General features: G+C 38.2%; 1 protein-coding gene across 2 annotated transcripts in view; it reads right to left on the bottom strand.

Moving 5' to 3' along the window:
* Positions 1 to 7916, bottom strand: part of ADGRF5 (adhesion G protein-coupled receptor F5) — a 142737-nt gene extending 134821 nt beyond the window's left edge. Inside the window, exon 1 of one of the 2 annotated variants that reach the window (XM_027838281.1) lies at positions 7741 to 7916. The gene's annotated coding sequence lies outside the window, so the exon portion shown is untranslated. Of the gene's footprint in view, positions 1 to 7239; positions 7504 to 7740 lie in introns of those variants that run through there. The other variant, XM_027838280.1, reaches the window with a different exon arrangement.
* Between the last annotated feature and the right edge of the window lie 14458 nt (positions 7917 to 22374).

Here is a 22374-nt window from a genome sequence, read left to right as displayed (position 1 = left end):
GGGATCCTTTGAGCATTTTGCAAAGTTTACATACTTCAATGGATCCTTGATCTTATTAATATGAGTATAGCTATCCCTTCCACATTGCAACTTTGCCCATCACAGTTTCGATATATTGTGGGCTGGCATAAGAAGTTAAATGGGAATTTGGGGGGAATTTTGCAAAAGCCACAGATGACACAGAAAAAGTTTAGAAACTCAGGAATGCATAAAATGTAAGTATAGTGTTATATAATATCAACACAGATTTTACAACAAGGTACTATAAACACCCCATAAAAAAAAAAAGAAAAAGTTCAGACTTCCCTGGTACAAAGGGAGGGCCACAACATCCCTAACCCCTGCGACATTTACTCCCTTTACCTGTTCAGATAAAATCCATCTACTCCTTTTTATCTTGTCTATGTCATCTCACAAATTGTTCCATCTAAGATCTACCAAGTGTACCAGAGGCCTTATTCTAGTCTTTTAGTATTCCATTTGTACCAGAGTTACCTGTGGGCTTTCACTAATGTTGTCTTTTACTCTTAGTCTGTGACCAACCCACCTCTTTTTCTCATATATTGCCTGGATAATATCTTTTGCCTCAATTATGAAAAAGCCATCATTAGCAATATTCGCCTGTCCATTTAAGTCCATCATATATCTTTTTCCATTATCTTTTGGGTCATCTGCTGTTTTGACTTTTCAGAAATTGTGATGTTCAAGGATTCACAATCATATAGTATTAGCCGAAGAGTACTAATGTTAAAAATATGATTTGTGTTTGTGTGTCTGTGTGTGTGTGTGTGTATCTGGGCATGTATAAAGGAGTACTTTTAAAGCATTATACAACTTTTCACGTAAAATTCAACCTGTTCCATTCCATCTCTCAAGGCCCACTTATTCAAAGTCTATCTGCAAGGTCTACCCAAGATATGAGTATTAGTAGACTAACCCAATGGGCTATTTATCTATTTGGATGTATAGTTTGAACCAAAGATTCTCAAGCTGAGGTTCACACATCCTCAAAAGGTACATGGAGAGATTTCAGGAGATCTATGAATTTATAAAATATTTTCATGACTTTATTTCAATATAATTAGTTTTCTTTGCAATCCTATGTATTTTGTTTTATGCATTTAAAAACATTGTTTTGAGAAGGGCCCATAAGCTTCACCAGATTTCCAAAAGGATCCATGACCAAAATAAAACAACACACACACACACACACACACACACACACACAAACCTTAGGAACCTCTAGTCTAGACAATGAAGGAATTGTTTGTCCGTTTGCTTCTTTCTATCTCTTTTGCGTGGCCTTGGATGTCATTTAGGGGGTTTTATAGTGTTTGGGGTCTTGGTGCAATCATCCCAACATGAACTGCAAAAATAAACATCTTGAGGACTCCATCTTCTATTACAGAGGTTCTTAATCTGGGATATATGAAGTTTTTTTTAAGTGTTTCAATAACTATGTTTTAACATATTTGATTTCCTTTGTAATTCTACATACTTTGTCTTATGAATTTAAAAGTATTATTCTGTGAAGGGCTCCATAGGCTTTACCAGATTGCCAGTGGGATCCATGACACAAAAAAAAAGTTAAGGAACTATTTTCTAGATGAATAATGCTATCCTGTGGATAGTACTTCCTTTGAACAGAAAAAAAAAAGGATTAAGGACCCTTGACTACAGGGAATTCTTTCTCCATTTGTCTTCTACCCTGGTTGACCTCTAGAACAACAGCAACTACCCTTGCCTTACTTGGTACTGATAATCAGAAGACTGGTCAACAGAGTTATCTTTGGTTGAATTTATCAAGGTATTTTTTTTTATGATTTGCACCTGTTCATGGGAGATACTTTGTTGGAAGAGTGTTTAAGACTATGTTTTACTGAACTGAGTCAAGTGCTTTCTTTGGTCAACACATTATAAACAGATGCCAACTGCAAAACTGTCATCCAATGATCCTTTGAGTCTTGCATTGTTCACAACTTTTGGTCAGTTGTATAACTCTTAAGATGTTATCTATTACATGAATTTGTTTTTGAAATTCTGTTCATTTCCTCTTTTTATTTTTATTACAGATACTTTTAATATATGTTTAAATTATTTTTAAGGTGCAGTAGAAAAAGTCCCAGCCTGAAAGCCCTTCATTGTTTCTCTCCCAGATTGTCAATGACTTCCTAATTCTCTTTTCCACAAGTCTCTCAAACTCTCCAAGCCATCCTTCAAATAGTTGTCAAAGTGTTTTACTTGAAAAGCAAGTCTGACCATTGTTGTTTTTCAGTCATTTCAGTTGGGTTCAGTCTTCATGACCCCATTTGGGGTTTTCTTGGCAAAGGTATTGGAGTGGTTTGCCATTTCCTTCTTCAGCTCATTTTATATCTAAGCAAACTAAGGCAAACAGGGGTAAGTAACTTGCCCAGGATCACACAGTTACTAAATGTTTGAAGCCAGATTTGAATTCAGGAAGATGAGTCTTCCTAACTCCAGGCCAGCACTCTATCCACTGCGCCACCTAGTCAGACCATGCTACTCCTTCAATCAATGAACTCTAGTAGCTCCCTATCACCTTAGATCCATTATAAGGTCTTGTTTACTTTTTAAAACCCTTCACAACCTAGCCCTACCTACCTTTCTAACCTGATTATGAATAACTCATCTTCTTACACTACCTAGTCCAGCCAAATTGGCTATCTTATTATTCCTTACACATGACTCTCCATGTCCCATCTCCTCACCTTTAGCCTAGTTCTCCCTGTGCCTAAAATTTATTTTCACAACATCTTTATCTCTTAGAATCTCGTTTCTTTCAAAACCCTGCTTGAGCAATACCACATGAAGTCGTTCCTGATTCCTCCAGTTGCTTATGCCCCATTAAAAAAAAAAATCTGTCAATTTAGTATATACATAGGGTCCCAAGAGTCTTAGAACAGGTTTAAAAGCTTAAAGTTGTGTTATGATTTTTGGGACACACTGTGTATATTTTGTATGTTCTTATTTATGTTCATGTTATATCAACTGATAGAATATAAGCTTCTTGAGGGCAGGGACTATTTTGACTTTTTTTTTGTATCACTGGAGCTTAACAAAGTGCCTGGCACATGATAGATGATTAATATTTGTGGACTGATTGATATTAAGAAGAAGTATCATAAGATTAAAAAGTGGTAAATGTTGTCCTAGTTTTCATAAAAGGAATAATAATAACACTAAGCCAATGAGTCTGGTTTTACTTTCTGGCAAAATTCTAGGACATATTATTAAAAGGTGGTTGGTGAACATCTAGAAAAGGAAGAGATAATCACAAAGTGCCAAAATTAATTCATCAAGAACAAGAGGAAACAGAAAAACATTTCTTTCATTCCTTTCAATTTTTTTTTTTTACTAGGCAATGGGGTTAAGTGACTTGCCATAGGTCACACAGCTAATAATTGTTAGGTGTTATGTGTCTGAGGCCAGATTTGAACTCAGGTCCTCCTGACTCCAGGGCCAGTGCTCTATCCACTGTGCCACCTAACTGCCCCTCAATTTTTTTTAAAGAGGGTTACCAGACCCTCTTAAGTGTTTGCTATAGCTATAAAAGACAAAAACAAAAACAGTTCACTGAGATTTTAGCACAGTATCTGACAAAGTCTCATACCATTATGGTGAAGCAGATGGAGAGATATGAATGAACTGATAAATGGATTTATAATAGGTAGTCATCAGTCAACAAACATTTATTGAGTGCCTACTATATACCATGCACTATGCTAGGTACTGAAGATACAAAGACACAAATAAAACAGTCCCGATACTAAAGGATCTTATTATGTTTGATGTCATTTTGGAAGGAAGCCTCCTCCAACTGGATTGCTGCTCCTGAAATCTATCCTTGATCTAATGTTCCATGTTATTTTTTATCACTGACTTGGATAAAAGCAGTCAGAAAGCTTATCAAATTTTCATTGTCCATAGGTAGGACAACTAATGTACAGACTGGTGGCCAAGCTGCAAAAATAGTCTGCAAAGGTTAGAATTTTGGTCTGAATCTGAATTCATCTGAAGATGAAATTTAATAGGGATGAATGTAAAGTCATACTTGGATTAAAAATAATACATTTCATCTGTATAAAGCAGGGGAGGCATTCCTAGATTTTATCTGAAAAATATTTAGTTAGAGGACTACCAGTTCAGTTTGGATCAACAGTGTGATACAGCAGCCGAAAAAGATAATTCAAGATTAGGTTACATTAAGAATAATAATGTCTAGGAATAAGGACTTGATAGTGGTATTGTACTTTGCCCTGGTCTAGAAGGTTGTGTTTCATTCTGGGTATCATATTTTTGAAGAATATTGTTAGAATAAAATGAGATAGTATTTGTAAAGTGCCTGGCACATAGTAGGTGCTTAATAAATATTTATTTCTTTCCTTCATGGGCCCCTTTGGCAGTCTAGTGAAGCCTATGGACACCTTCTCAGAATGATGTTTTTAAATGCATAAAATTAAACAGGATTACAAAGGAAAATGATTGAATTGAAATATAGTTACCAAAATATCTTTGAAAAACTAAGTTTACAGATTCTAGGTCAAGAATCCACAACTTAGATATAGATATGATAGCTATCTTTTTTTTTCTCTTAAGTAGTATTTTATTTTTTCTACTTGCACGTAAAGACAATTTTTAACATTTTTTTTTAAATAAAATGTTTGAGGTCCAAATTTTTTCTTCCATCCCTCCCCTCCTACCTCCCTAAGATGGTAAGAAATCTGATGTAGGTTATATATGTGCAATATTATTGCTATTCTGAAGTATTTGGAGGACTGTTGCCTAAGAGAGGGAATAGATTTGTTCTGGTTGACCACAAAGCAATAAAGAGCAAGAGATGCAAGGTGCAGAAAAGGAAATTGAGGCTTGATGTAAGGGAAAATTTCCTTATAGTTAGAATTGTATTAACTGGAATGGGCTCCCATGGGATTCTTATGGAAAGGATAGAGACATGTGGGTAAGATGATGGTGAAATAGGTAGATTTAAGCAGGCTGAATGGGAGGTCATCCCCCCCCACCCCATTAGAAATCTTCAGGCTGTTTGATGAACAGTTTGTCAGGCATCTTGTAAAGAGGACCTTCACTGATGCACAGATTGGACGAGATGACCTCTGAGGTCCCTTCCAACTCTGAGTTTTTGTGACACTCTCTGGATTTTCTTGTCTTAGATTTTTCATCCAGTCCCAAGTATAGCGCTGTCCATAGAGTATTGTTGCTGTTGTTCGGTCATTTTCAGTCACGTCCAACTTCCGTGACCCTCGTTGGGGTTTTCTTAGCAAAGATACTGGAGTACTTTGCTATTTCCTTGTCCAGCTCATTTTACAGATGAGAAAACTGAGGCAAACAGGATTAAGTGACTTGCCCATGGTCACACAGCTAGTAAGCATCTGAGGCAGGGTTTGAGCTAACAAAGATGAGTCTTACTGCCTCCAGGCCCAGCACTCTATCCATTGCCCCACTTAGCTGTCCATACATAGAGAATGTGCTTAATAAATATATTCCTCTTTGATTAATTGTTCTATAAAATTATAATACCTTCTTTACTTATAGAATTGGATATGAGATAAATGTTGTAAGAGAGCTTTGCTAAAGCCAGTAGGCAGCATAGCATGATAGAACATGCATTGAATGGGACTTTAAACCCTGACTGTTACTCTAGGTAGTCCCTGTGTGACCCCAGAGACGTCATCTAACCTCTTTGGGCCTTTGTTTCTTCATCTGTAAAATGAGAGTGTTGAACTATATAGCCTTTAAGGTTCCTTCCAGTTCCTGATCTATGAACTTAGCACACAGTGAGTGAGTGCTTAATAAATGCTTGTTTACTGACTGATTACACAAATACAGAATGCTTTTATTTCAAAACTCAAATTCTCTTGTTCTCAGTTCAGACTCTCAAGTTATCAAGCATGATATGATTTAAAACTGGAGAAAATGTTAGAAAATCATTTTATGAAAAAGGAAACAGAGGGCTAGGAAAAAGAGTATGCTGGCAAATGGTTAACAACTGGCTCTCATACACACACACACACACACACATATGTATATATATGACACGCTTTAAAGTTGAATTTGTAATGTTAACAATTTTTCCATCACTTTCTCAAGACAACAATAATAAATCAATGCTGATCTGTAGAGTTTTGATATCCTAACAGGATTGAGCTGGCTCCAGCCCACTGCCGGTTGAAGGGATGAAATGAGTGGCCCAAGGTCTCACAGATAGTAACCACTAAAGGCGAGATTTAAACCCAGGTCCTCTGATTCCAAAATCAAAGCTCTTTCTACTACATCACACTGGCTTGACCTGAATAAAACCCCTGAAGACCTACACATAACAAGTGATGTACCAGCCTTACTGATTAGAACAAAGGACAAATCAGTGTAAATCAAATCAGCATTCTTGGCAATTGACCTGCCACAAAGGACCATTGGCCCCCGTTAAGAGGCTATACAGAAGACTAGATATTCAATCATGCTGAGGTTTCAGATAGCTTCTATATTGTAGAAAAGACTTTGAGATCTCTGTGATCCTTAACCATAGGACTGCTTCCACCTTCATGTTCTCATACTTCAGTTGTCACTCAGTTAGTATTCCTAGTTTAAAATATTTCTTGGGCTGCATTTCCTAAATGAAAATGGCCCTAGCACCTTCTCAGCTGAAACCAAAATTTACGGAATCAGCTAAAACAATATAAAACAAAACAAAACAAAGCAAAACAAAACTCAAGGCATGGACCCGAGGCAGCTAATCCCCCGAGGTGGAGGGGTGGGAGGAAAACCAAACAAAAAAAACCAAACCCTTTCTAAGATCCAAATAATCTTACCTCTCATCTGATTTCTAGCAAAAATAGGACTCAGATTTACTGCCTCTGGACAAGCTGGTTGGCATACTTTTTTTTTTTCAAAGACAGACCGACATCCAAAAGCAATCTCCTCTCAACTTTCTTTCCTTACAAAGCAGTTGTAGTGACATCCAGACACATGGACAGAAGAAAAGACAGGTAGAAAACTGAATGAATGGGTGGGTTGATTGACAGATAGATAGATAGATAGATAGATAGACAGATAGATGACAGATAGATAGATAGATACATACATGCATACAGATAGAAAGTTAGAACTAGAGATGCATCTCAGAAGATATTTCCCACTGAACATAAAACCTTTATCTTAAGCTCACCAACAAATGCATACAAAAACCAATGCAGCAACACCCACCTGTCCCAGCTGCAGTTGATAAGTTCCAGCGATTCCACTCTCTATGGGCTACTCCTCCAAGGTACAACATGAACCTGAGTGCACAACTTAACTGTTTCCCAGGCAGTTGTCCAGAATGGGTAGGCGGAGTCTCCTGGGAATTCTCTTTGAATCTTTTAATGCTTAGAGCACTGAGATGGGAGAGGTGAGGTACCTTTTTTGTGTTCCCTGCTAGAGGGAAAAGCTAAGAGACCAGTGCGGCTGCATGTGTGACCAGAGGAGAGGTGGGGGTGGCAGCAGGGGGAGGGGAAGTAATATGGGAACTGTAATAAATATGAAATCCTCTCCACATGATTTCCTGTATTTGGTGCATGGAGTCTCTCTCAGGGCTCCCAAGGGAAAAGGCAGATTTAAAATTTTCCTTTAGCTGTTGGAAAGAACAGAATAAACACCAGGAAATATCCATGACAGCTACAGTAAGCAAAAAGAATGACAGTCCTCAGAATAGGGTCTTACCCTTACCTATGATCAAGCTCAATCCTTCCTGAAGGTTCTTCAAATGTTTGACCAACCCGGACTCAAGAATGGGCTCTGCTTCTTCCTTGAAACTGAAGGGGATCCTGGCTCAAATCCCAGGGCTGAAATTTCAGAGGGATAGGTCAGAACAGGACTATTGAAAGTCTTTTCCACACTCCTGGGAAAAAATGATTGTTCCTACTCCTGTCTTTGGATAGGACTGTTTACCTCCTGTTTCCTCATCTCAGAAAAGTCCCTCAAGGTATTATGCACACATAATTCTGGCTCTAGCCCTTCAGAGTTGTATGACTAAGAAAGTCACTTCATCTTCTCTTTCCATCTCAGTTTCTCCATCTGCAAAATGACCTTTGATTTCACTGGTATAAGGAACTCATGGATGATGAGGAAGTCCTTCTACTGATGTCAGCTGAAGTGAATAGACCTAAAGTGTTGTCTAGAACACTGAGAGTTTAAATGACATGCCCAGAATCACACAGCCAGTATCTGTCCCAGGTGGAACTTGAACCTAGATCTTTCTGGTTTTAAGGTCAGCTCTCTATCTATTGTGCCACACTGCTTCTCATCTATCAAATGAGCATGACTTGTATCACCTGCCCCTTCTCTCCCCCCCCCCCCCCTTTGTTTGAAGAAACTGCTTTGCAAACCTTAAAGGGTTATACAAATGGGAGTTATTACAATAATATCCCATGGAATTATGATAGGGTTTTTGGAAGAGGACTATCCATAGAGAATATTAGAGCTGGAAAGAAACCTTGAGGTCACGTCTATCTATCTATCTGTCTATCTATCTATCTATCTATCTATCTACCTACGTGCTATCAAACTCAGATAGAAACAGGAGCTACTACACTATACATCAGGATTCCCATAAGGTCACATGTTGACTCAGAAAACAACATACTAATATTATCTGTATTTTATTGCATTTTTATTTATTTTGTTAAATCTTTAGCAATTATATTTTGATCTGATTCAGGACTTACTTGAGAGTGTTGTGGGCTGTATGTGGCCCACACATGACACATGTTCAAATCCTCTGATCTAGACCAATGTTCTAGGTTTTACAGTTGAGGAAATAGAGGCCCAGAGAGGGAAAGAAATTTGCTAGGTGGTAGAGTTGATAGAGCTCAGTACTTGGAGTCAAGAAGACCTGAGTTTGAATCCTGCCCAGATATTTGCTAGCTGTAGGGTCAATTTCTGTTTCTTCATCTGAACACGGGATAATAATAGCACCTAATTCACAGGGTTGTTTCAAGGATTCAGTGAGTTAAAATATGTAAAATTATTTAAATTTAAATTATGTAAAATAAAAGTGCTTTTAAAATGCTGTATAAATGTGTATATATGCATATATATAGTATATTTGTGTATGTATATAGTTAACCAAAAGTCACAACTCCACAAGACAACAGTACATATATTAGCACTGCTGCTGCTGCTGCTACTACTACTACTATTACTGCCACTTTTATTGTTGTTATTCAGCCTTTTCACTCACGTTTGACTTCCCCATTTGGGGTTTTCTTGGCAAAGATACTGGAGTGATTTTCTATCTCCTTCTCCAACTCGTTTTGCAGATAAGTAAACTGAGGCAAGCAGGGTTACATGACTTGCCCAGAGTCACACAGCTAGGAAGTATCTAAGGCCAGATTTGAACTCAAGAAGATGAATCTTCCTGATTCCAAGCCCTGCACTCGATCTACTGCACCACCTAACTGCCCTACTACTTCTACTACTATTACTACTACTATTACAACTACTACTACTTCTATTACTATTATTACTACTACTTCTACTATTACTGTTACTACTACTACCACTAATGACTACCACTTCCATCACTAAATGGCAAAACTGGGACTTCCTTCCAGAGTAAGACTTGAACTCAGAGAGGTGGTACCGTATGGTGGGGACGGAGAACTAGACCTGGTACCAAGAAGACCTGACTTTAAACCCTGCCTAAGAGACTAAGAATCACCACAGATGGGATCATGGAGTTAGAGTTAGAAGGGAGCCCAGATGTCATCTAGTCTAACTCCTACACCCAGATTTGGTAGCTGAAAAAAGTTGATTTCTGTAGATAAAATGACTTGCCCAAAGGCACACAATGAGTAGCAGAGTAAAGATTTCACCCCCAGACCCCTGACTCTTAATCTACGACTTTCTGGACTACACAATACTGATGCTAATAGCTTATTAATTGTGTGTACATGAGACAGTCAACTCCATGGATATGTTTCCTCATTTATAGAATGGGGAGATAAGTTCCCATGGCACAGTGGATGACAGACTGGCCTCAGATTCGGGAAGATCTAAATTCATGTCCTACTGCTGTATGGACCTGCTGAGTCAGTTCATTTCTCAAAGCCCCAGGTTTTAACAGGAGTTTTCTCACCAGGAAGTCCCCATACACAGGAGATCACAGGAGAGATTTTTTGAAAAAATATTGATAATAAAACCAGTAGCATTTACTACTACGTAAAATCACCAGGCTCAGATGAGATAATAAATGTAAAGTGCTATGCAAACATAAAAGTGAGATACATGTATAATAACAATAGCATTTACATAATGGATTAAGGACTGCAAAACTCTTTCAAATATTATCTCATTTGATTCTGACAACAACCCTGGGAAGCTACTATTGCTATTATTATTCCCATTTTACAGATGAGGAAACTGAGGCAGATAGAGGTTAAATGACTTGCCTATGGTCACACAGCTAGAATCTGAAGCTGGGTTTGAACTAAGGTCTTCCTGACTCCAAATTCAGTGCCCTACCTACTGTAGTCACCAAAATAAATTGTCGAGCCCACAGCACTTTCCATTACCCTGTATTTCCTTCTCAACTTCTAAACAAAGTATTTTTTTTAATATAGAGAACTTGGTAGACAGAAGGCCTGTATACTTTTTTGTGGTCCCTGTAGGGGATTAGTTAATTATCCTTTCTTTTTAAATAGTAGTCTCCTACTAAATGGACCTAAAAATAAATGCTAGTTGGTGGGCATAGTTCTAAGAGGAGACACAAATGACAGATGGTTCAAATTAACAAGTCAACAAGCATTCATTAAGTGCCTACTATGTTTCAGGCTCTGTGCTATGCCCCAGAGATACAAAGAAATATAAAAATCAAAACCAGAAATAGACTCTGCTCTAAAAGGAGCTCACAGTCTAATGGGAATGACAATATGTAGACTTCTATGTACAAACAGGATAGATTCACATGGGCTAAATCAGAGATGATCTCAGAAGGAAGGCACTAGTGTTGATAGAGACTGCGAAAAGCTTCTTGCAGAGGATGGGATTTTGATTGAGATCTGAAAGAAGCCAGGGAAGTCAGGAGGCTGAGATGAGAAGGGAATGAATTCCAGGCCAGTTAAAATGCCCAGAGACAGGATGTTTTTCAGCCATATCTGACTCTTCATGACGCCATTTGGAGTTTTCTTGGCAGAGGTGCTCAGAGTGGTTTGCCATTTCTTTCTCCAGATTATTTGACAGATGAGGAAACTAAGGCAAACAGGGTTAAGTGACTTGTCAAGAATCACACAGCTAGCACATGCCTGAGGGCAGATTTAAATTCACGAAGATGAGTCTTCCTGATTCCAAGGCCAGCGTTCTATCCGCTGTACCAGCTAGTTACCCAGTGGAAAGGATTGTGGTAAAAAAAAAAAAAATGACTAGGAAAAGTAAGAGGTGGTGAACTTATGAAGGGATTTGAATGCCAAAAGAAGAATTGATGTTTGACCTTGGAGGTGACAGGGAGCCGCAGGAGTTCATTGGGGAAGGGGTTAGACCTGTATGGTAGAAAGATTAATTTTACAGCTAAATGAAAGACTGAGGAAGGATGACTCAAGGAGGCCAACCTGCAGGCTGTTGCAATAGTCCAGGTGTGAGGTGATGAGGACCTGCACCAGAGGGATGGCAGGGTGGAGGTCTAGAGTGGTGTCAGTGTTTCATTGGATAATCTCCCCATTTCTGTAATCAGAGGAGTAACATGAAACACCAACCCATTAAACTGAGGCAGTAGAACCAGATAATTGCTCTGATGTTCCTTCAAAGTGTAATGACCATTCTAGGATTCCATGATTCTATGATTCTGATATAGGTATCCCTCTTTCTGAGAACTAAAAACATCTAAAGCACATGATAAGACCTTTGTGTGTTTGCAGTTTAAACGAGGAATTTGTTGATTATCAACTGAGAGAATAGACTGGTCTCCCAGGCTTAGTACATTGTTGTTATAGAATATTGATTGCAACAGCTGCAGTTGGCAAGGTGGTGTTTACAGTGGACATGAAATATGCAGTCTCTGGTCTCACAAAGCTTAGATTTAGAAAAAACTCAAAGGCCAGGAAGCAAAATGTTTTGCATGCATTTAATTATATTTGGGGTTTGATTTAATAACAAAACTAATGTTTATGCAATACAGCAGTCCTCAAGATATAATAATCTACAGTCTCCTGGGAATCCCCTCGAGGTCAAAACTATTCTCATAATTACACTAAGGTGACTAACATACTCCCGTCTTTTAAAACTACATAGCTACATGAGGCCAGATTGTCTTCATATATTTCACCCAAAATGACATATCGCAACAGGTTGAATGCAGAAGCAGGTAGAAGTCAGCTGTCTTCAATTAAGCTAAACATTAAAGAGATTTGCAAAAATAGGTAAACATTCTTCTCACTATCTTTTCTCTTGGTTTTGGAAAATTGTTACTTTTCATAAAAATATATTGTTTATATAAACAAAATAAGTTTATTATTATTTTAAATGAACGAGCATTTAAAAATGACTAGTTTTAAATTCCAATATGGTAAATATTACTAAATATAACCACATATCAGTAAATATAAACCATATGGAATCTGTGATAATTTTTAAGAATATAAAGGAATTCTGAGACCAGAAACTTGTAAAACCTTTCATAGGGTGTTTTAAGGCTTGCTAAGCATTTTACCTATACGACCCCATTTGATGCACACAAGAGCTCTATGAAGTTAGTGTTATTAATCCCATTTTACATATGGGGGAAACCAAGGTTCAGAGAGAATAAGTGACCTTGGGAAGAGTCACAGAATTATTGCGTGCCTGAGGCAGAATTCAAAGTTGGACCCTCCTCATTCCCAGGTCAGCTGCCTTCATAAATAATGGATAAGGGGACAGGAAATAGTGTGCAGGGGTTGCAGGTACAGAAATATAAGGTAAGAATAAGTAAAGTAATAAAGTGAGAGACAGGGGATGAGTTAACAGATTATGAGGGCAGAAAAGAGGAAATGGGAAAGGAAAGGGATGAGGAGCAGCAGAAAGAATCTGGGAGGAACAGGGCAAGGACAGGAAGCCATGGGGCGGAAAGAAGGCAGGAAACCTTTTAAGGGCCTGTCAATAGTTTATCTGGTGCCATGGGCTGTGCTAGATACAGTCTGGACCTCTTGAAACTAGGCATGCAATTTTCCTAGGCTAGCTTAAGGACACTGGTTTTAAAAGTTAATATGTATGGTTTAATATTGAAGATTATATATGAATATTTCATATTCATATATATTTATGTAACCCAATGCCCACCCCAAAGCTGGGGCGATTTTCTGATGACAGCTCTGTGATGTTGCCACATTGAGGGAATGGATGGGGGTGGGGGGAAGAGAAGTGACTCCTGATTGGCTGAGAGGCCTCCGAGCTTGTGATGCTATATGCTCGCATGAATAGAGAAGAGACTTCTTCAGATTCAGAGAGACTGCTGGGAGAAAGGAATTCAAGAAAGACAGGCAAGAGACAAACAAATGGGAGATATGCCTAGAGATGCAACATGTGGCCAGCTCCCAACACATCAATAGATTTGTAATGTCTGTAACTCCAGAGAGTGCTAACAACTGGTGAGATTGTTTCTCTCTTTTTGGTGAACTGAGATCTTGCCTATATTCTCTATTTAAGAGCTCATTTATTCTTGTGGACTCTAATCTACTTTTATCTACACTCATCTATGCAATTTCTCTAATTTTAGTTTACTGTATATTTTGATAAAGACATTTACTAGCTATTTGAGATGGATTTTTTTTTTTTTAGTGTAACCAGCTTTTAGTTCAAGGGAGCTAAGCAGGGAGCTAACTGGTGAGAGTAAGCTAAGCGTTCCTTTCTCTTTCAGAATGACAAAAGGAAATTGGCTTGTTTCTTGAACCGCAGAAAAAGAATACCCTAGACTTCAAATCTTTGATGTTTGTCAGATGGATATAATTCTAACTTGATACCCTCCTGGAGATAATTGGATATAATTCTAGCTTGATACCTCTCTTGGAGATAAGAAAACAAAGGTGAAATTGAGCACTCAGCCATGGTGGTCCTGAATTCTGCCTGCCTTTCTCCTGGTTGGCTGCTGATATAGCTAGCAGTGCCAGACATAGCAGTCCACCTCCTTACTCCCCACAAAGGTGAAAATCATACACTCCCTTGGAGATGTAGTAGATCAAATATCTGTCCATGCCACAAACAGGTTAGTCATTTTATGTTATATGTAATCAACAATTATATATGAGGGTTGGGGGAATAAGTACAGAGTTTGAATACATGCAATAATTCTTCATCTATAAGATGAGGAGGTTGGATTAGATGACCTCAAACATTACTACTAGCTCTAAATAATGTGATCTTTCAATTCTTAGCACTCTCTCCATCTTGAAATCACCCTTTATTCATTCATTCATTCATTTGTTCATGTTTGTTTGTTCATTGATTTATTCATTTATTTGTTTATTTATTCACTAATTTATTTCTCATTTACTTTCTTGCTTATTTATTTATGTATCTGTCTATTTATTCATTTAGTTGTTTTTTTGTTTGTTTATTTATGTGTACACATGTATTTCTCCAGGAGAAAGTAAGCTCTTTGGAGGCAGAGTCTGCTTGGTTTTTGTCTCTGCCATGCCTAACACAGTGCACTTACATAGTAGGCATTTCATAAATATTTGTTGAATTGATGACTGTAGTAGCACTATACTAGGCACCCGGGAAGCTCCAGTGGATCTGTGAGCTCTTGAATGTGGTTATTCCTTCCAATGGTGCAGATCCCAACCCAGTCTTGCCTACTTATCCTGAGTGGCTTGTGTCTACATTCTTCCATAAATTCATTCTTTCACCCATTGTGCTGGGCTCCTTCCTCATATGCTCATGATACATTGAAGGTGCCATGGAGCATACAGGCTTTCTATTGGGTTCTCACCATATGACCATCCCCTCTCTCTCTTTTTGGTCATATGATTATTTGATGTCCTTCTTTACGTTGCTTCTCCTGCATAGCTCTTTGTTCATAATGTGTTGCAGTCTATTCATGTCTTCCATGTGCATCTCCATTTCCCTTTGAATGATCATTAACTACAGTTCTTTGGAGACTGCAGCCATATAAACAATGATGATACAAAGACAAATATGAAACATGTTTCTGCCCTCAAGGAATTTACATTCTACCAGGAAAGAAACATGTAAACTGATTAGTCAATAATGCAAAGTAATTTTAAGACAGATAACATGTGATCAGCTCCAGGGATGAAGTAAAGATTGACAGAGCTAATGATAACTAAAGTGAATTATTTTTACTCATTTGTTCATTACAGATGAGGAAACTGAGGCAGACAAGTTATGTGACTTGCCCAAGGTCATGCAGCTAGTAGAGCGTCTGAAGCTAGATTTTAACTCAGGTCTTCTTAGTTCCAAGCCTAGCCCTATAATCTATTGTGCTACCTATCTAGGGATAGCAATATTGACTTTATCTTCACGAGTTCCCAATGAGGTAAGGAAGCAGTTTGGCTAGGGGTAACTCTAATCCCATTTAGAGCCACATCTAGAGTGGGGAGATTGGTATTTTGTTCTGTAGCATCAAAACTTAGAGGTTTCTAAGAGTACATCTGCTCCTTAAGTAGTGAAAAGAAACCTACTTCGCAAAAATAACTAGTTAAAGCAAGAAGCTACCAAATGATAGGGAGCAGCTGAGTGACCCAGTGGATAGAGTACTGGGCCTGAAGTCAGGAAGATTCATTTTTCTGAGTTCAAATCTTATCACAGACACTTCCTAGCTGTGTGTGACCCTGGGCAAGTCATTTAACCCTGTTTGCTTCAGTTTCTTATCTGGAAAATGAGCTAGAGAAGGAAATGTCAAACCACTCCAGTATTTTTGCTAAGAAAACCCCAAATGGAGTCACAAAGAGTTGGACATGACTGAAAAATGACTGAACAAAACCAAATGATGGACTTCATTAGGTTAGGGACATGGAGAAGTATTAGTTTAGTAGGACTGAAGAAGTAGGACTCAACCCAATGCCACCTTGCTCTCTCTCTCCCAAGCAGCAATTTCCCCAGCAGCAGCAGCATCCTGCAGTGTCCCAGGGTCTTCAGGCATGGGGACATGACTCTAATACTGTCTCCCTTCCTGGGGCAGTGTCTCACCACAGGATCCAGAGGTTCAAGGTCTTTTCTCCCAGTCTAACTGAATTTTTCTTAAAAAAATAAAAACAAAAACAAAGGAGTTAGCAGATTTTGTAGTATTGGCTCCATGCATATTTTGTGGTCTTCCACACAAGGGAATTTTGTGATGCTTGCCCATGCCAAAAGTGCCAATTACAAACTCTGGAACTCTGGACTCCCTTCCCTTTTTACTCTAGCTGCCCAAGGCCAGTCTGTGCTGCATACTATATTTCACCACATAATCATCACACCTTGTGTTGTTTTTTTTTTCAATCTAAAAATTGCCTTATGAGCTTTCATCATGTAATGATGGTAGGTATAATTCTGTTTGTCATGCCACTTAAAAAATAAACAAACAGCAATGTATTCACCAGTGGCACATGGATATGCATTTATCTTTTGCACATTGTGAGCCTCAAGCCTAGAATTCTCAACACACGTGCATTGTCAGTAATTCTGAAAGCCAACTTGCATGGTTTATTTAGAGCACTGCAGTAATAATGATATTGTCACTCAACCCAATGAAGAGTCATAGGTGCAAGGGGAGTGGGTGGGCAGGTGAAGCTGCTATGACTACATCATGTGACATGGCAGGATTTACATCATCCCAATCTTGCACCAAAGGCAGTTTAGTAATAAATTATTTTTAAGTAACACTGGCACAAATTAAAAAAAAAACTTCACATAATGGTCGCACGCCACTTTTTTGTAAAAAATTTGGCATAAAATCCACAATTATGCAGTGAAAAATTTCAGGGGCATCTTCTCTTTCCCAATTTCTTTATCAAAAATACATTCAAGCTGATACCTGAAATTTCATAATTAGAGATTAATTTTCTTGGCTTGGGGCTTTTGATATTCTGAAAATATATCTAGGTGAGTTATCTGTCATTTATGCCTTAATGTGGATGAGTTGATCAGAGGCTTTCCTAAGAGAATATTTCCTGAGTTTTGCATTTATTCTAATATATTAATCCTTCCAGTTACTCAGACTCAAAACCTCAATCATTTTTTACTTATTCCACAGCCCTCTCTCACGTAAAAATCAATCACTCAATGCTATCAATTATTGCTTATTATTGTCACTAATCCAGTTCTGGCCCTGACTACTACCCATATGACCTTTTGTAATAGTGTCTCCCTGGTGTCCCTGATTTCAGGCTTCCCTCCCACATATTGTCCTGCACCAAATTTTTTTAACTGGAAGTGATAACTCATATCCTCATGGTAGTGTTAAGGACCAAGTATGACAATATATTGGATTTTGCTGTGATGATGGAAGAATATGAACAGTACCACCTCATAAATGAGAGAGAATCAATGGAGTATAAAACCAATTTAAAGAAAGCATGATGCCACAATTAAGCAAAATTATCCTGAGGGCATTTAAAGAACAAAATAAAAGAAAATTACCAAATAAGGGAAAATTGGAAAAAATATGCATATGTGTGTATATGGGCATGTGTACATATATTTTTTGTTGTTTCATCCTTCATTCTCAAAGTGGACCAATGACATCACAAGGGTGTTGTCTTCACTTGCTCTTAAATTGGATTTGAGTGAATCAGAGCTGCACACAGTCTTCAGCCTGACTCTCTCTTCCATAGTCGTCAGAATCCAATGGCAGGACAAAGGTCAAGGTGACTGGACGATGGCCCTGGTTGCAGTGGATGACCTTGGCCTTTCTAAATTAAGGTTGTTCCCAGTTTGGTTCATCCAAGGCCACACCCATTCAGTGAAGTAAGAATTGAGACAAAAGATGACCCAATTTACCATCCCAAAGATATCAGTTTGGAAGGGGAAGAATATGTGTGTGTGTGTGTGTGTGTGTGTGTGTGTGTGTGTGTGTAGCATTCCAAAAATCTTCGTACAGATTTAAGCTTCAATAGCATGTTTATACATGTGCATGTACATGCATATACATATAACAAGCCATTTTTACTATTAAGGATACTAGAGCCATCACAATTTGAACCCTGATCATAATCCTAAAAATGCTTAAAGAGAAGGGGAAAATGGTTCTAAAAACATTCATGGTAGGAAAAACAGACAGATTGGACCAATGTACATGGTGGAGATTCATTCTGGAAGCAACCCAATCTCAAGGGCATTATGTCATTGATTCATAAGGTATCTCTCACTCAAATCCAATTCACTTGCAAGTCATGGCATCACCTTCCCAATGTCATGGTCCTCTTCGAGAATGGAAGACAAACAACAACAACATGAGGCATCTGAAGAAGGGGAAGATACCAAAAGTATGGAAGAAATCTCAGAGCCTATTAATACAGAGAAAAAAAAGTGACAGAGGACATTGACAGGTACCAGTCTTTACACCTTCTTTTCCATTTATACATATTTTTGAGTATCATCTACATATATATCAAAGACTTTCTCAATACAGGTAGCAGGGAACAGGCAGGCATTTGAAAATGATATTTCACAGTAGACCTAATCTCTGCCATCACATAACTGACGGGAAAATGCAGAGAATACAAAAAACTCACTCGATTACTACTTTTGATTATGATAAAATATGTTATTTGATTGGGCAAAATGCTGGCTTAAAGGCCTCTCTAATCCAGGAATTTACCTTGTTTGTGAGAACTAATTGTTACATTTTCAGTGTGAGCCTTGGGGCTTCTTCAAATCACCAAATAGACCTGTGGCCATTGTATTCTCAACAGCTTTTTGTACTCTGTTTCTGAGCCTGGCCAGAGTTGTCCCAGTTTTGTCCCTGAGTGAGTGAAGGCAATTGCTCTGCCCAAAGTCAAATGACTTCTTCCTTAGGCAGGAGAGCTTATTTATATAGGGGGTCTGGTTCTTATCTTAAGATCTCTCGGTTTCTAGGGACTTAGGTGATGCAGTAGGTAGGGTATTGGACCTGGGTCAGTCAGTCAGAGTTCAAATACAAACTCAGACTCTAGCTATGTGACACTGGGCAAGACATTTAACCTCTACCTCAGTTTTTTCATCTGTAAAATGGGAACAATAACAATAACACCTATCTGTCAGGATTCTTATGAGGATAAAAATGAGAAAACATTTGTAAAGCACTTTGGGAACCCTAAAGTGCTATAGAAATTATTGATATTTTGACATTTTGATGTATCCTGGTAGAATGAAGCTCTCTTGAGGGCAGAAATTATTTTCATTTTAGTTTTTATATGCCCTGTGTGTAGCCTGGTGCCAGGCCCATAGTAAGTGTTTAGTAGATGCTTGTTGAATTGAATTGAATTTATTTTTATCAGAGTGGATATTCCTTCTATTGATATAGATCCCAACTTTTCCATGCCTTCTTAGCCTCTGTGATTCTTATTTATGTTTTTCCATATTCGCACCCCTCCTCTGCCCCAGAAGATCTATCCAACATGTTAGAGGCCTTTCTCCTCTGGAAGCTTTCAATTCGATGATTATTTATTAGGCACTTATCATGTGGAAGGCACTGAGCTAGTCTAGAAGGTCACAAAGACAAAGAAATCAAAATAATCCTTGTCTTTGAGAAGCTTAGGTGGAATTGAAAGTGATACCACACATATACAGAGAGAAATTAATTAGTAAATGAGGAGAACAGCAAAAACGTCACATGGGAAGTGGCATTTGAGGGGACGCTTGAGGCAAGCTAGGAATTCTAAGAGGCAGAGAATTCAAAGAGGTACATTGTAGACATGAAGGACAGCTGGTACGAAGACAGACTCCATCTTCATTTCCCTTTGCTATGCTCTTGCCATGGCTGTACCCCATGCTAAAGGTCTGGAGTGCTCTCCCTCCTCACCTTCACCTCTTAGAACCTCTGATTTTTTTTAAGATCCAGCTCAAAGGTTACCTGATTTAAGAGGCCTTCTTCACTCTGCCCCACCCCCACTGCTAGAATTTTCCTCTGTAATCTTCTATGTGCTCTGTAGGTATCTTCTACAAATCTATTTACATGTTTTCTCCTCTATCAGAATTTAAACTTCCTGAGGCCAGGAACTGTTTTTTGCCTTTCTTTGTATTGCTAGCCTATAGCATGGTTCCAGGAAAACAGTAAGCACTTAATGAATGCTTGTTGAATGAATGACTAGCACGGAGATGGGAGATGAAATAATGAGTTGTTTTGTTCTTTAAACATCACTGTTGAGTATTCCATTGAACCATTCCAACTTCCAGCTTGTTGGCTTTCATTACATGAGCACCCTCACTGTCCTTCACATGATTTCAACATACTTCAGATTGGTTTTGTTTGCCCTTGAGTTTTCACTATCTTTCAGGTTATTTGTAGTTTAATTCTTGATGGCTCAGAGTGATTGTAAGTAACAATTATTTATATTTTGGCCAGAAACTCTGAGGGTCTTCCCAGATTTATTTATTTTTTTTTACTAAGTAAAAGAGGCTATATTTTTGTCTCATTTCTTACGTAGCCTTAATCATTGAATGAGAAGATGCCTCAGACAAACTGAGACCTGGGAAAGGCCTTAGCTTAAAAAGACCAAGGTCTCCTGCATCCAGGGCCATATCTAGTCGTCTTGACGAATATCTCACTACTGGACCCAGATGGCTCCAGAGGAGAAAGTGAGGCTGATGACTTTGCACAGCCCTGCCTCGCTTAAATCCAATTCACTTGCAAGTCATGACATCATCTTCTTGATATCATAGTCCTCTACAAGAATTAAGGACAAATAATAAATTTAATTCTTCCAGGATCATGATGCTACCACATTTCACCGCATGACCATTACAAATATTACGGTAGGTTTTTTTGCAAAAAAAGTGGGTTATGGCCATTATGCGAAGCTTTAAAACATCATGTTGGTATTACTTAAAAATCATTTATTACTAAACTTTCTTTGGTGCAAGATTAGGATGCATGGTATACTCACAAATATGCATTAAAACTGGGAAGATGCAAGTCTTACGAAATCACATGACTTAGTCATGGCAGCTTCACCTGCCCTATTGCTCTTCATTGGGTTGAGTGATAATACTGTTAGTATTGCAGAATTCTAAACAAACCATGCAGTCAGCTTTCAGAAATACGCTGACAATGCACATGCACTCAGAATTCTGGGCTCATGGCTCACAATGCACAAGAGACAAATGCACATCCATATGCTACTGGTGAATACATTGCTGCTCTGTTTACCTTTTAAGCAGCATGACAAACAGAATTATACCATCTGACAATTACATGATAAAAGGTTATAAACCAATTTTGGGACTGGAAAAAAAAACAATTATGTAGTGAAATACGGTATGTGATTTGAAGCCATAGCCCATCTCCAGTAAATTTTTTTTTAAACTGAAACTTTGATTTTATTAGCATCTGGAACTCCTGGGGGAAATAACTCCCACTGCAGGTCTTTACCTGTTCTGCACATTATCCTAGGGAGTTGCCTGGGATCCTGAGAAGTTAAATCATTTGCCCAAAGTCACAGTCTGCATATAGCAGAGGTGAGACTCAAACCTAGATCTTTTTGATTCTCAGTCTCAGTCTCTATCCACCATCCAGGCTGCCTCTCCGGTAGGACAATGCAGGCATTGAAGAGATGAGTTTTTAGAGCAGGAAGGAATTTAGAGTCATTGAAAACATTGCAACTTTCCAAATGAGTGCTTAACCCTATTTTCTGCTATTCCTCAAGTAGTGCTTATTGATCCTCTGTAGTGTTTGTCCAAGAGATCTATGTGGATGAGCTAACTCAACAGGCTGCTCTGCTAGCTATTTAAATTAATGTAATACTTTTAATTCTCCAAAATGGTCACTGGATTCTTTATTGTTTTTTTTTTTAGAAAAGCTTCGAAGGCTCATTTATTCTAGTTTCCAGCCTAAAACAGAAATCTGTTCTCCAGCTTTATACCCTGCCTTAAGTGTAACAACTCTTTCTACCTCCTTTAAAGAAAGGATTTGGAAAAAGAGAGGAGGGAGGATTAGGGAAGGAAACAACACAAAATAGTTGCTGTATGTTTTAAGTAAGAAAGGCCAAGGTTTAAAAAGTTATATTTATGTTTCCTCAGTAAACTTTGGTTCATTTTGAAATATTCAGATGATACAAACTTAATATACTCATAAATTCCAAGGAAATGCACATTTACATAGTTTCTTGGAGTTAATAAATATATATTATTTCATTTGAGCTTCATTGCAACCCTGTAAAGATGATGTTAAGGGAATTATTGATACATCAACGAGAA

This window comes from Vombatus ursinus, unplaced genomic scaffold (genome assembly GCF_900497805.2).
Source record: "Vombatus ursinus unplaced genomic scaffold, bare-nosed wombat genome assembly UNPS02014826.1, whole genome shotgun sequence".
NCBI classification, from domain to species: domain Eukaryota; kingdom Metazoa; phylum Chordata; class Mammalia; order Diprotodontia; family Vombatidae; genus Vombatus; species Vombatus ursinus.
Note: the sequence above shows the minus strand (reverse complement) of the source record. Positions and strands in the feature narration are given on the sequence as shown.